Raw genomic sequence first — 14236 nt, 5'->3', positions numbered from 1 at the left:
TCAGCAAACATGATTTTTAATATTTATGATATAAAATAAATATGTAAAAACCAGTAGCTTTTATATACCAGAAGTGAACAACTGGAAATCATAATGGAAAGAATGCCTTTTACAAAAGCAACAAAACTCAATCTACCTATATGCATGCTTATAAGAAATAAATTGGCCAGACATGTTGGCTCATGCCTGTGATCTCAGCACTTTGGGAGGCCGAAGTGGGTGGATCATGAGGTCAAGAGACCATCCTGGCCAAAATGGTGAAACCCCGTCTCTACTAAAAATACAAAAATCAGCTGGGCATGGTGGTGCATGCCTGTAGTCCCAGCTACTTGGGAGGCTGAGGCAGGAGAATAGCTTGAACCCTGGAGACGGAGGTTGCAGTGAGCTAAGATCACACTGCTGCACTCCATCTTGGCAACAGAGCAAGGCTCTGTCTCAAAAAAACAAAACAAAAAAGGAAGAAATTAGAACCTAGATAAGTAAAACAACAAAATATTAATAAGTGATATAAAAGATAACTTATGTATTGGAAAAAATATGCCATATCATTGAATGAGAATACCTAACCTTTAGAAGATGTGAATCTTACATTTTATTTAGTGTTTTAATGTTACTTCAATGAAAATCTCAATGACTTTTTTTACTCTGCAGAAAACAATAGTTTAAACTTCTTTGAGAGGAGTATTAAGAATATCCAAAAGCAATTTTGTTAATGAAACTACAAAAAACAAAGAGACTTCTATTTCCTAAAAGCAAAAAATATTACAAGACTATAATAACTGAAGTAGTGTGCTACTGGAACAAAACTTGACACAAAGATCACTGGAACATTAGAAAAATCTCAGAAATACACTTTAATTTATAAATAAGGCATCATGGAAAATTAATGGGAAAAATTGTTTAAATGAAAATTAAATTAATTAAACTCTTCTTTTGCCTTTTAATAATGACAAAATTTTAGTTAGATGAGGGGAATAAATTTAAGAGATATATTTTCAACATGGCCACTATAATTAATAACAATATATTATGTTTTTGAAAATTGCTAAAAGAGTAGATTTTTGGCATTCTCATCACTGAAAATTGATGTTTGTGAGGTAATACATATATTAATTAGCTCAGTTTAGCCTATTCCACAATATATATGTGTTTCAAAGCAGCATGTTGTACATAATAAACATATACAATTTTTATTTGTCAATTAAATATAAATTTAAAAGAAAAAAGAAGCAGGAAAATAGCAGAAGACTGAAAAAGATTACAATAATACTAGACTTTGGTATTGTTGCATAGTTGCTAGGAACACAAATGGGTATAACTGACTGGAAAAGAAAATTGTAAATATGTATTAGGGGCTTTCACATTTCCAGATTTGGTCCATTAATTCACAATTTACGACTCTATTTTAAGGAAATTTTAAAAATTTAGGTAAGTATGATAAGTTGATCTCTAAATTATTTATATTATCAAAAACCTAGAAATAACCTGAATGTTAAATAATGCTGGAATGATAATTAGAGATTTTCAAACATTTGAGAAAGTCCAATAGAAGTCTTTCCGAGTCTTTTGTTACTTTCTAAGTAACACAATCTTACTTAGAACTTTAACATTTAGGACACTTAGCAGATCTATTCTGAGGATGCCAAAGTCTGGAGTGTGTCGACCCACCCGGCCCCTCCTGGGCTCTTTGCAGTAGATGTTGCAGAAAGAACTCCGAAGAACTCTATGATTTTGAGAGCACAGTTTGAAAATCATTCCATTAAACACATCCTTGTAATCTTTATGACACATGATTATATTTGCAAAAAAATTGGAGGTTTGAGAATATTTTATGACAAAAATTAAAGTAAAATATAAAACACAAAGTTGTGAATATAATTTTATGATCTCAGCTATCGAAAATACATCTGGGAAAAAAGATTGAATGGGAATACAAAAAAATAAGAACAGATTATATCTGGGTGGTAAGATTAGAATTAATTTTCTTTTATCTTCATACTTTTTTGAATTTCTCAATCTTCTTACAAGGAGGGTGTAGTTTTGTTGAGGAAAAAATGTGTGTAGTGTGTGTGTGTGTGTGTGTGTGTGTGTGTATTTAAAGTCTAGTTTGCCAAACAGACATCTTTTTTAAAAAATTTATTGTACTTTAGGTTCTGGGGTACATGTGCAGATCATGAGGATTGTTGTATAGGTACATACATGGTAATGTGGTTTGCTGCCTCCATCCCCCCGTCACCTACATCTGACACTTCTCCCCACGTTATCCCTCCCCGACCTCCCCACCCCCTGCTGTCCTTCCCTTGGCCCCCCTTAACAGACGTCAGTGTGTGATGCTCCCCTCTTTGTGTCCATGTGTTCTCATTGTTCAACACCTGCCTATGAGTGAGAACATGTGGTGTTTGATTTTCTGTTCTTGTGTCAGTTTCCTGAGAATGATGTTTCCAGATGCATTCATGTCCCTACAAAGGATTCATGTCCCTACAAAAAACAATGAACTCATTGTTTTTTATGGCTGCATTGTATTCCATGGTGTATATGTGCCACATTTTCCTTGTCCAGTCTATCATCTATGGGCATTTGGGTTGGTTCCAGGTCTTTGCTATTGTAAACAGTGCTGCTATGAACATACATGTGCATATGTCTTTATAATAGAACGGTTTATAATCCTTTGGACATATACCCAGTAATGGGATTGCTGGGTCAAATGGAATTTCTATTTCTAGGTCCTTGAGGAATCGCCACACTGTCTTCCACAATGGTTGAACTAGTTTACACTCCCACCAGCAGTGTAAAAGCGTTCCTATTTCTCCACATCCTCTTCAGCATCTGTTGTCTCCAGATTTTTTAATGATCACCATTCTAACTGGTGTGAGGTGGTATCTCAATGTGGTTTTGATTTGCATTTCTCTAATAATCAGTGATGATGAGCATTTTTTCATATGTTTGTTGGCCTCATATATGTCTTCTTTTGAAAAGTGTCTGTTCATATCCTTCTCCCACTTTTGGATGTGTTTGTTTTTTTCTTGTAAATCTGTTTTCGTTCTTTGTGTATTCTGGATATTAGCCCTTTATCAGATGGGTAGATGCAAAAAAATTTTCCCATTCTGTTGGTTGCCAGTTCACTCTAATGATTGTTTCTTTTGCTGTACAGAAGGTATGGAGTTTAATTAGATCCCATTTGTCTATTTTGACTTTTGTTGTCAATGCTTTTGGTGTTTTAGTCATGAAGTCCTTGCCTATGCCTATGTCCTGAATGGTTTTGCCTAGGTTTTCTTCTAGGGTTTTTATGGTATTAGGTCTTATGTTTAAGTCTTTAATACATCTGGAGTTAATTTTAATGTAAGGTATCAAGAAGGGGTCCAGTTTCTGCTTTCTGCACACTGCTAGCCAGTTTTCCCAACATCATTTATTGTACAAGGAATCCTTTCCCCATTGCTTGTTTTTGTCAGGTTTGTCAAAGATCAGATGGTTATAGATGTGTGGTGTTGCCTCCAAGGCCTCTGTTCTGTTCCATTGGTCTATGTCTCTGTTTTGGTACCAGTACCATGCTGTTTTGATTACTGTAGCTTTGTAGTACAGTCTGAAATTAGATAGTGTGATGCCTCCAGCTTTGTTCTTTTTGCTTAGGATTGTCTTGGCTATGCAGGCTGTCTTTTGGTTCCATATGAAGTTTAAGGTGGCTTTTTCCAGTTCTGTGAAGCTCATTGGTAGCCTGATACGGATAGTGTTGAATCTATAAATTACTTTGGGCAATATGGTCATTTTCACAATATTGATTCTTCCTAACCATGAGCATGGAATGTTTCTCCATCTGTTTTTGTCCTCTCTTATTTCCTTGAGCAGTGGTTTGTTGTTCTCCTTGAAGAGGTCCTTTACATCCTGTGTTAGTTGTATTCCTAGGTATTTTAATCTCTTTGTAGCAACTGTGAATGGGAGTTTGCTCATGATTTGGCTCTCTGTTAGTCTGTTATTGGTGTATAGAAATGCTTGCGATTTTTGCACATTGATTTTGTATCCTGAGACTTTGCTGAAGTTGCTTATCAGTTTAAGGAGATTTGGGGCTGAGATGATAAGGTCTTCTAAATATATAATCATGTCTTCTGCAAATAGAGACAATTTGACTTCCTCTTTTCCTAATTGAATATGCATTTTTTTCTTGCCTAATTGCTCTGGCTAGAACTTCACTACTTTATTGAATAGGAGTGGTGAGAGAGGGCATCCTTGTCTAGTGCCAGATTTCAAAGGGAATGCTTCTAGTTTTGCCCATTCAGTATGATATTGGTTGTAGGTTTGTCATAAATAGCTTTTATTATTTTGAGATACGTTCCATCAATACCTAGTTTATTGAGGGTTTTTAGCATAAAAGGCTGTTGAATTTTGTGAAAGGCCTTCTCTGCATCTATTGAGGTAATCATGTGGTTTTTGTCTTTGGTTCTGTTTATTGGATGGATTATGTTTAGAGATTTGCATATGTTGAACCAGCCTTGCATCCCCAGAATGAAGCTTACTTGATCATGATGGATAAGCTTTTTGATGTGCTGTTGCAATCTGCTTGCCAGTATTTTATTGAAGAATTTTGCATCTATGTTCATCATGGATATTGGCCTAAAGTTTTCTTTTTTTGTTGAGTCTCTGCCGGCTTTTGGTATCAGGATGATATTGGTCTCATAAAGTTATTTGGGAAGGATTCCCTCTTTTTCGATTGTTTGGAATAGTTTCAGAAGGAATGGTACCAGCTCCTCTTTGTACATCTGGTAGAATTCAGCTGTGAACCCGTCTAGACCTGGACTTTTTTGGTTGGTCGGCTATTAATTGCTGCCTCGACTTCAGCCCTTGTTATTGGTCTGTTCAAGGTTTCAACTTCTTCCTGGTTTAGGCTTGGGAGGGTACAAGTGTCCAGGAATTTATCCATTTCTTCCAGGTTTACTGGTTTATGTGCACACAGTCATTTGTAGTAATCTCTGATGGTAGTTTGTATTTCTGTGGAGTCAGTAGTGATATCCCCTTTATTATATTTTATTGCATCTATTTGATTCTTCTCCCTTTTCTTTTTTATTAATATGGCTAGCGGTCTATTTTGTTGATCTTTTCAAAAAACCAGCTCCTGGATTTGTTGATTTTTTGAAGGATTTTTTGTGTCTCTATCTCCTTCAGTTCTGCTTTGATCTTAGTTATTTCTTGCCTTCTGCTAGGTTTTAAGTTTTTTTGATCTTGCTCCTCTAGCTCTTTCAATTTTGACGATAGGGTGTCGATATTAGATCTTTCCTCTTTCCCTGGTGGGCATTTATTGCTATAAATTTCCCTCTAGACACTGCTTTAAATGTCTCCCAGAGATTCTCGTACATTGTGTCTTCATTTTTGTTGGTTTCAAAGAGCATCTTTATTTCTGCCTTCATTTCATTGTTTATCCAGTCAACATTCAGAAGTCAGTTGTTCAGTTTCCATGAAGTTGTGCGGTTCTGAGTTAGTTTCTTAATTCTGAGTTCTAATTTGATTGCACTGTGGTCTGAGAGGCAGTTTGTTATTATTTCTGTTCTTTTGCCTTTGTTGAGGAGTGATTTACTTCCAATTATGTGGTCAATTTTAGAGTAGGTGCCATGTGATACTGAGAAGAATGTATATTCTGTGGATTTGGGGTGGAGATTTCTGTAGATGTCAATTAGGTCTGCTTGTTCCAGAGCAACATCATTTTGTTTTTTTAATATGTTGCTGAGTTAGTGGAAATGCTGTAGTCTTGGCAGTCTTATTTTAGACCAGTGTTTGACAAAATTTCTCAGGCTATTTTATTGTATTAAATGGACTGTGGGCTGACTGAAATACAGTTAGGTAGAGTCACGATTGAACAGTGCACTCAGTTACATTTATTGAACACTCACGACTTGCCAGGCCCTTTGCTGGACACTGAAGATGTGAATAAGATGGGATTCCTGCCCTCAATGAGGCCCAGCCCAAGGAACAACAAACAGTGCAAATACCCATAGTTCCACAGTGATATGCATCCATTGGAGGTATGTCAAAGTGTTCTGGAACATTGAGGAATGACTGGCCTTGGGCTAGCATTGTAGAGGAGAGAAGTTTTTATGTCCACTTTTTTAATGTAAAGCACCATTCTAAGTAACTTGTTACATCAGTCAAAGGTCATAGTTGCAAGCAGCAGAGGCAGACTATGGCTGATTATGCAGAAAAGGAATTTTATCCAGCCTGAGTGACAGAATGAGACCTTGCCTCTAATATAGATATAAATATATCATAAGATATATATTATATAATAATAAGATATATATTTATATATAAATATAAATATATGATATATAACAAGATAAATATTAGTATATATAAATCATATGTAATAATAAATATATATATAATAAACATTAAGCAAAGACATTGTAGAATTTTTTGCCTGTAGAGCCAGGCTTGAGACTGAGTTTCTAGGTGCAATATATAAAACATTGCTGCAGAACGGGCTCCTGTGAATAGAGCCATCACTGTGACTGACGCTGCTGCATCAGGATTCAGTCTTGCTCCCACTCAGCTCCTGAAATGCAATGTATCTCTAACAGCATCATCAACAAAATAATTGCCATCATATGCATCCTTCTTCAAGCTACCTTTTCAGGACTGAAGTCTAGGGTAGGTGAGGAAATGTGGTTTCTGGAGCCTCAGTTATATGCCTGTGCCCTAGCTGTAATGAGGCTGGAGGGGTTTTTTTTTTTTTCATTTGAATTGACAGCACTTATAAGATGGGGCACTCTATATACATTATAGATGTTCAAAATGTGCTAGGTAACCAGAAAACCTGACTGATGTCCACCATACATGTTATATCATTTAATCTTTACGATAGTTCTGTGCAGTATTACATTTTCTCCATTTTTAAGATGAGGAAACTAAAGATTAAAGGGGTTAAAAAAAATGTGCCTAAGTTTTCAAAGCTAGGATGTGGTAGAGCAAAGAAATGAACTCTGGCTCCAAAACTCATACATTAGCAATGAAAATACAAGAAGACGGTTATATAGAAACCTAAAAAACTGCCCTCACCAGACACTGAATCTGCTAGTACCTTGATCTTGGACTTCTTAGCTTCCAGAATTGTGAGGAATAAATGTTTATTGTTTAAGCCATCTAGTCTATGGATTGTGACAGCCTGGACTAAGATAGGCAGTATGGTTTGGAAATAAGGAAAGAGGAGATGCTCTGAGGTAAAAATGATTGAGGCTCAGCAGATTTAGGGCCCAACTGTGTTTCCTATAAGGAAGAATCTGGAATCAAGAACACTTTTGATCAGTGATTTTGCTGAAAACTCCTTTCCCTGGTTGGTTGTTTCGTTTCCTTCCTCCCTTCCTTCCTTCCTTCCTTCCTTCCTTCCTTCCTTTCCTTCCTTCCTTCCTTCCTTCCTTCCTTTCTCTTTCTTTTTTTCTCTCTCTTTCTACCAGTATCTCAACCTTTTTTTTTCTTTTTTTTTTTTTCAGTTTTCTTCAGCCATAAAGTGTTAGTGCTTTAATTTGTAAGTCCTTGGTTCTTAACCTGTTGAAAGTTATAGGATTTTCCTCCCATGTAACATTTCACACATATGTATGTTTTCAAAGAATTTCTCCTGGAGCCTACTCATAGAACTTTTATGAGTTTAAGTGATGAGGTCAAAAAGAATTGTAACTGGGAAAATGACATAATCAAGACTTGTACTTTAGAAACATAAATTTGACAATAAGATGGAACAAGGGTTAGGAAAGGGTTAAATAATTTTGAAAGGTATTGTATGACTCCAAGCAAGAAAATGATGAGGATTTAGTTATATAAAAATTGTTAACTGTTTTGTGAAAACTTAGGGACGGTGGACAGCTGTACATAAAATCCAGGTGTTCATTCAATTACAGGATAGGTAAGGTGCATGTGATTTGAAGCAGTTCATATTTGGGACTTCTGTGACCTGTTAATGTTTACTAACAAAATGAAGTAGCTCTGAAAGCCCTTTTAGGTTAAATTAATAGAAGCACAGTGTTTCCTCGGGGAAGTGTAACACACTCTGTTCTTCTCTGGTTGAGTTGTAAGTAGAATACTGCTTCAAACCTTAGGAGCTATGTATAAAAATACATCCATGTACAGCTAAAGGAAAAGGGCATCTAGGAGAAGGATGATAGGGCAGTAGAATGCTAGGGGATTATTTCACATATGTAAGAGAGAGAATCAGAGCATGATATTGCTTGAGTCAGATTAGAGGAAGACAGAATAAATATTTTCAAATATTTGGAAGGCCACCAGGTGAAAGATTAGTTAGATTCATTCTCTCTCTCTCGCTCTCTCTCTCTCTCTCTCTCTCATGCTCCAAAAGTCAGAGAAGACTATTGAGAAGGAGTTAGATTTGAGCTCAGTTTAAAAAAGAAGTCAATGACAACTTGAGCTGTCTAAAAATGAAATGGCTTGCCTCATAAGGCAGAGGGGCATTTAGACAAAAGCTGGAGAACCATCTGCCAGAAGTTCTATAGGAGAGAATTCTGCATGGAAGTCAGGGGCTGGTGCTGGGAATGGGTAATGGAAGAGAGGAAGACGGAGGATAATGAGCCATTTGAACTCTAAATTATATTAAATTCTAAGACTATGCAATGCTACATAATCAGATTTTACCATCTTAGTTATTCAAATGATTGGAATAACATTATTGAAAAAAAGAGTAATGGCCAAAGGACTCTCGAGGCCACAACAACTTCTGAGAGATTGAAACAGGAAAGGGTAATAGAGTAGTCACTTGTGAAAAAAGCATTCAGACACTCTATCTTTTTTTTTTAACATCTGAGTTTTCTTCCTCTGGGCTTGCTGAGCAACAGTGAGATTTCATATAAGGAAAACACATTTTTACTGATTGAAAAGCAAAGAGCAATGAAGAGTGTACAATGTTTGATAAGACACTGGAATGAAAAGAAAGGGAAAAAGGGGCTAGAAATTCTTTCCCAGGAAGAGCAGGTAGTGGTGAGACAATAAAATTACTAATAATTACTTTTATAATTGTTGAACATGTATTATGTGGCACACACTGTGCAAAGAGTTGTGCAAACATTGTTTCAGTTCACTTCACAAAATCCTTAAGACAGGAGGACGGGGTATCCAATCTTTTGGCTTCCCTGAGCCGCATTGGAAGGAGAAGAATTGTCTTGAGCCACACAAAAAATACACTAACACTAACAATAGTTGATGAGCTTTAAAAAAATGGCAGAAAAGCTCATAATACTTTAAGAAAGTTTACCAATTTGTATTTGGCCACATTCAAAGCCATCCTGGGCTGCATGCAGCTTGTGGGCTGTGGGTTGGACAGCTTGTCCTATGAGGTAGTATTAATATCACCCCCTTTTTATAGATAAGAAAATGGAATCTATGAGTTTAAGCAGCTTGCTAGTAAGTAGCACTGGGATTATTAAATGGACCATGTAAATATATTATCCAAAGATTATCCAAAGAGTTCATCCACAGGAGTGCATAATCCAGTTTATATAATCGAAATCTATTTTATTATGTTAATATTAATTAGTCTCCAAAGAGCAAACAGATTTCTCTCTCAATAGTGCTTTCTCTAATCCACTCTTGTCTTTCTTAGATAAAGCAGTGATGTAGCTGTATAGCCAGATGGATACAGCTTAGATTGACAGAGGCTCTCTATGTTTATAAAGAATAGTTTCATATTCATCTACCCATCTGCTTGGTATCCATGCGACCATTAAATGGAACAGCTTTTGCATATTTATACTCTTGTTCCTGCCATGCAGAGATGGGGATTTACATGGTCATTTAGAAGTTTGACTGTCCATTTAGGAACATCTCATAATACCCAACAGAACAAAATTATAGAAGTATAACGTTTTCCTTCCTTCTTTTTCTTTCTTCGTGTTGTAGTTAACCATATGGGTCCGATTTGGGTTGACTAAGACTCCTTCCTATAAGCAGCTTACCTTAGCTTGCAAATCAATTCTCCAAATGATTTGGCTCAGCAAAATTCTTGTTGATCCACAAATTCACACTGTTTCTGCCTCTTTCTACTTTGCTTTTATTAATGACCCTTTTGCCTTCTACTTAGTCTTGCATTGATTAGCCAAGGGAATAGGAAACATCTGTTCATAGCAAGTACTCTTGGAGTTTCAGTAGACAAAGACTATCAATTAAGACATAATACACATTGATTCTATATCTTAGAGACTGTATAAAAAACACTTTAAAAAAAATCTTACAGTTGAATTAAGAATGTTCTTGCCCCGGCCAGCCAAGTCCAGGGACAGCATTAAAGAATATGAGTGTTTCTCAATGATTCTTCTAGCCTATTAGCCTCACTGAAGGTGTATATACTCCCTTCTCCCTCCCACACAGTATTGGCCAAAGTCAGTCACTGCTGATTTTCACACATGCCTTTCTACACTCCATGCAGCCCTTTAGTGAATGATTTGGCCTAAATTTACCAGGACCCAAATAGAAGTAGCAAGAAGGTGGAGAACAGACAATGCCATCTCCTTTCTGGCAGTAATCTGACCACAGCCATCAGGCCTTGCCAAATCTCTTGCCTTGTAATGCTCCTCTTCCCTCTGCCTATTTTCTAGTGAGAAATTAGTAGTCTCTACAGCCTGACATGAAATCTAATTAATTCTCAGACTCAAGAAATGTTAGTATTAGAAGAGATATCACCTCATCAGATTAGAGCAATATTTTTCAAACAGGAAGTTGTGACCCATTAGTGAGTGTTAAAATCAATTGACGGAGTTGTGATCAATTAAATATGGTCGATTAGGAGCAGTGACTCATGCCCGTAATGCCAGCACTTTGGGAGGTCAAGGCAGGCAGATCACATGAGGCCAGAAGTTCAAGACCAGCCTGGTCAACATGGTGAAATCCCATCTCTACTAAAAATACAAACATTAGCTGGGTGTGGTGGCAGATGCCTGTAATCCCAGCTACTTGGGAGACTGAGGCAGGAGAATCACTTGAACACAGGAGGCAGAGGTTGCAGTGAGTTGAGATTGTGCTACTGCACTCTAGCCTGTTTGACAAAGCAAGACTGTCTCAAAAAAAAAAAAAAAGAAATATGGTCACACATTCTCTGACTCACTATTAAGAAAAAGGAGTTCATGTCACCTCTTGAATCTGGGTTGGCCTTAGTAATCTGTTTGGTCAATAAAAGGCCTCAGAAGTGTCATGCTGGGACTTTGGAGGCCAAGTCATAAAGAAGCTTGCAGGTTCTGCTCAGGTGTCTTGCAAAGCTCGTTCTTGGGACACTCTCTGTGGGAACCCAGATGCCAAGCTGTGAGAACCCAGACCACAGGGAGAAACCAAGTATAGCTGCTTAGTCAACAACCAGATTTGAGCTCCCAGCTGCCAGCCAGCATCTACTGCCAGCCATGTGAGTCCTCTAGGATATCCAACACAAACGAATCTTCAGAAGTCTGCCACCTCGGCCTGTATCTGACTGCAAGTGCAATGAAAACTCCAAGCAAGTACCACCCAGTGAGGCCATGCAACCCACAGAAACTCTTGAAATAATTAACATGTGTTATTTTTAAGCTCTAAGTTTTGTTATGCAGCAAAATATAACCAGAATATAGATCAAAATAATTTTTTAATGAATTAGAATAAAACAGAATACAAAATAATAAAGGGATATAAAGGTTAAGTGCTATTTTGTAAAATTTTGAATATTGTGTGTGTGAGAGAGAGAGAAAAGCTGGGTTGTAATGTAAAATGTTTTTCTTTTGAAAGAACAGATTTATAGATAAATTACCTGCATACCATGCAGTTCATTCAGAGTGTACAAGTCAATGCTGTTTAAAGTATATTTACTGTTTTTTGCAATTATTACTGTGATCAATTTTATAACATTTTAGTCGCCTCCCTCCTCAAAAACTTTTATCCCATAATAGTCATTTCCCATTTCTGCCCCCTGTTTAATACCAGGCAACTACTAACATACTTTATGTCTTTATAGATTTACCTATTTAGAACATTTCATATAAACGAGATTATCTTAGTACATTTGTATTGCTACAAAGGAATACCTGAGGCTAGGTAATGTATAAAGAAAAAAATGTATTGGGTTTATAGTTTTGCAGACTGTACAAGAAGCATGGCACCAGCATCTGCCTCCAGTGAGGGCCTCAGGTTGCTTCCAATCATGGCAGAAGAGAAGGGGAGCCAGCATGTGCAGAGATCACATGGAGAGAAAGGAGGCAAGAGAGAGAGAGGGAGGTGCCAGACTATTTTAAACAACCAGCTCTCATAGGACTAATAGAGTGAAAACTCACTCATTTTAAAATTTCTTTTAAATTTTTTCATTAAAATTCTTCAGAAGTATGTTGTTTAATTTCAACATATTTGTGAGTTTTCAGAAATTCCTCCTTTTATGGATTTCTAGTTTTAAACAATTGTGTTAGAAAAGATACTTGATATGACTTCAACTTCTTACATTTGTCAAGAATAGTTTTGTAGCCTAACATATGATAAATCCTGGAGAATGTACCATGTCCGGTTCAGAAGAATGTGCTCTGTAGCTGTTGGATGGAATGTTTTGTATGACTTTGTCTGGAAGTTCATGTATCTCCATTTCTTAGGGTCAGTCACTGGCTTCCTATTTTGTCCATTTGGTGATGCTATGTTTTCCTGCTTGTTCTTGATTCTGTGGTTGAGTGTTGATGTCTGAATATTTGAAAGACTAGGTCCTTATTTCAATCTTTACAGACTGGCTTTGTCTGGGAAGGCTCTGTAGCAGGTATGATGTTGGGGCACACTAGATGTTCAAGGTAACTGCAGCCGGCACAGTGCTGCCAGAAGCCTAGGGCCTGTTTGGCAGGTGTGGCACTTGGGCAGGCCAGAACCTGGGTTAGATACGGCCAGCATGGCAATAAAATGTGTATGAATCCTAGGGACCACTGAAGCCTGCTTGATGCTGAGGGCTGTCTGGAGCCCAGGACCACTGATATTGGCCTGGCTATGGTGTGGAAGTGGGCCCTCTCCAGACACTGAATTGGCTGCCACATTGATTTTCAAGATTAAAGGATCCCCATGACTTTAAGAAATAAATTTCTATTGTTTGTTAGCCAACTAGTTTATGGTATTTTGTTACAATAACCTGAACGAACTAAGACATTTGGGTATGGTGATGACTTTTTGATCACAACATCAAAGACACCATTCAGGAGAGTAATTACTGATAAGTGGGACTTCATTAAAATAAAAAATTCTGGTTCTATAAAAGACCAAAAGAGAATAAGAGACAAGAGAATAAGAAGCCACAGACTAGGAGAAAATATTTGCAAGAAAATATTTGCAAAGGACTTATTTGATAAAGGGTATCTAAAATGTACTTAGAACTATTCAGACTCAATAATAAGAAAATGAAAAACCTGATTCATAAATTGCAAAAGTTTTAAACAGACTTCACCAAAGAAGATATATAGATGGCAGAGAAGCATACAAAAAAATATCAACATCATATATTATTAGGAAATGGCAAGTGAAACAACACTGAGACACTGCTACACACCTAGTAGAACGGACAAAATTTGAAACACCAACAACATCAATGTTGGTGAGGATATGGAGCACTAAGAACTCTCATTCATTTTGGGGCAGAATGCAAAATAGTACGGTCACTCAGGAAGACAGTTCAGCAGCTTCTTACAAAGCTAAACATTCTCTTACGATATGACACAGCAATCATGCTCCTTAATGCTTACCCAAATAAGTTGAAAACATATCTACACCAAAACCTGAAAACTCGTATTTATAACAGTTTTATTCATAATTTCCAAAAGCTGGAAGCAACCAATATGTCTTTCACTAGATAAATAAACTATGGTACATCTAGATAATGGAGTATTATTCAGCATGTAAAGAAAAGGAGCTATAAAGCCATGAAAAGACATGGAGGAAATGTAAATGCATATTACTAAGTAAAATAAGCCAATATGCAAAGGATACATACTATTTGATTTCAACTGTATAACATTCTGGAAAAAGCAAAACTATAGAGACAATAAGAGATGAGGAGAAGAGGGAGAGAAGGCTAAATAGGCAAAGCACAGAGGATTCTTAGGGAAATGAAACTGCTCTGTATGATGCTATAGTGATTGATGAATGTCCGTATAAATTCGTTTACACCCATAGAATGTACAACACCAAGTTTGAACCATAATGTGAACTATGGACTTTGGGTGATAATAATGTGTCCCTGTAGGTTCACCAATTATAACAAATGTACAACTGT

This window comes from Aotus nancymaae, unplaced genomic scaffold (genome assembly GCF_030222135.1).
Source record: "Aotus nancymaae isolate 86718 unplaced genomic scaffold, 86718_ANA_hifiasm-v0.15.2.pri h1tg000012l, whole genome shotgun sequence".
Lineage (NCBI taxonomy): Eukaryota > Metazoa > Chordata > Mammalia > Primates > Aotidae > Aotus > Aotus nancymaae.
Note: the sequence above shows the minus strand (reverse complement) of the source record.